The sequence below is a fragment of the Elephantulus edwardii genome, unplaced genomic scaffold, assembly GCF_000299155.1.
Source record: "Elephantulus edwardii isolate Elephantulus edwardi_28Jun2011 unplaced genomic scaffold, EleEdw1.0 scaffold00229, whole genome shotgun sequence".
Lineage (NCBI taxonomy): Eukaryota > Metazoa > Chordata > Mammalia > Macroscelidea > Macroscelididae > Elephantulus > Elephantulus edwardii.
This window is the reverse complement of record NW_006399979.1, coordinates 4943367-4945262: the sequence shown is the minus strand read 5'-3', so window position 1 is coordinate 4945262 and position 1896 is coordinate 4943367.

Here is a 1896-nt window from a genome sequence, read left to right as displayed (position 1 = left end):
CCAAAAAAGCAATGTGATTAGGGAAAGAAATGCAGGTGGAAAACATGCAAATTAATGTGGAAGATGAGGAAATCAAACTGAGAACCTCCTAGAAGTTGAATGCAAAGAAAAATGATATTTTTCAACAGCATATAAAGTGATTCAATTAAAGTTTGATAGGAAAGTTTGGAATGTTATAAAACTTTCTTAAAACTATCAAAATTCTTCAACTTTATTTTTTATAATTTTTACGAATTTCTTTAGTATCAACTTCCCCTCAAATTAATTATTAACAAATTGATTCCTGGTTATAATGACTGTAGAGTCTTACTGGACAAAGTAGAACAGTTTCATATTGTTTTCAAGGTTGTAATCTTTACTGAAGCAGAATGTTACATCTTTCTCAAAGAGGCAACTGTTGGGTTTGAACAGCAGACCTTTTGATTAGAATCAGGGAGCGTGTAATCATTGTATAACCAGCATTTCTTTCTTCAGCATCAGAAGTACAATTAACTACAAATGTCCACTTGAGGCACAGAAGAGCTAGCTGTTAATGAAAATTTTCTGTGACAACTTCTCTCCATACTGGAGAAACAATTTTAGAAAGAAAATGACAATTCATTTTCATTTATTTTCACTCAAAATCTGTCATCATCTCGATTTTGTGTCTTAAGCACCCATTGTTCTATATTACATATTCAGGCTGAAATTGTTACATAAATCTACTATTTTGCATGCTTCACCAGATACTATATTTTCTTCAATAAGCTTCCTATTGGGGAAACATCATTCAGATAAAACCATTTATTCCAAAGTTCTCATTATGTCACTAAATACATGCAAAAGACAAAATGAAGGCAAACTGATTGTTATTAAAAGAAATTGAAAGCAAAAATGTATGTAGGTGGGGTAACCTAGTCTTCTTATTACAACAGTGGCTGTTTCTGTCACCTATAATTGATGATATAAGAATTAAACATTAGTGATAGGTTATTTAAATACAGAAAAGGTAGGCACATGAGAGGACTTAGTACTTATGTAAGAATTTGCCTGCATAGCACAGTTTCATTATACTTGTGCTCCTGATTCTTTGACATCTGCTGAGTGGGCTCAATGAATCAGAAGGTTTTTCTTCTCTTCCTTTAGCTAGCCTTCCCCATCTGTTCTGGAATCTCTTTTATCTTGGCTCTGTTTGTTACACTTTTTCCCTCCTTCAAAGAGAGCCTCTTCATTATTAATTCTCTATGTGATTGGTATGTAATATCTAATGGTCTACTAAAGTTTGCCTGCACTTAGTACAGCAAAGAAATGACACCTAGTAGATTGCAGGTATTGAGTCAAATTACATGCTGAGTGTTGTTTCTTAAAAGAACACTTGATAAGTTTGTGTAAGTAAATTTTAATGAGCTAACAGCTAAATACGCATTGACGTGACGAAAAATAAAGTTTGCTTTCTTTTCTTAATCAGAGGAAAGTCTATTGAAGTTATTCTACTTAGATTTATTCAAGTATTCTTCTTTTTCCACCTGGCTGAACTAGTAACTTTTGTATTTACTTATCTGTCAAAGTGTGTGATGCATAAGAAGTGAAAAGTAAGAATTTGGTTAAAGGGCATTCAAGGATATGGACACAACATTCAAATTGAGATATTAGATTTTTTGTGGCATGATTAAATTAGGAAAGACTTCTTCAGTTTCACCCCCATGAGCTGCATTAGTATTGTTTCATTTATGTACAATGTGAGGCATGGATGTAATCCAGGTCTGCCTTGAATGCTGACTCTTCCTTTGGCTATGTATTATTTCAAGGACTTTTTTAACCACAGATGGCTTATGCATCCTTTCTCCCCTCCAGCTTTCAAATTCTTCATGGTCTTTGTTTGTCTTAAGCTCTTTCTCAAAAGTTTATCTTTCCTTT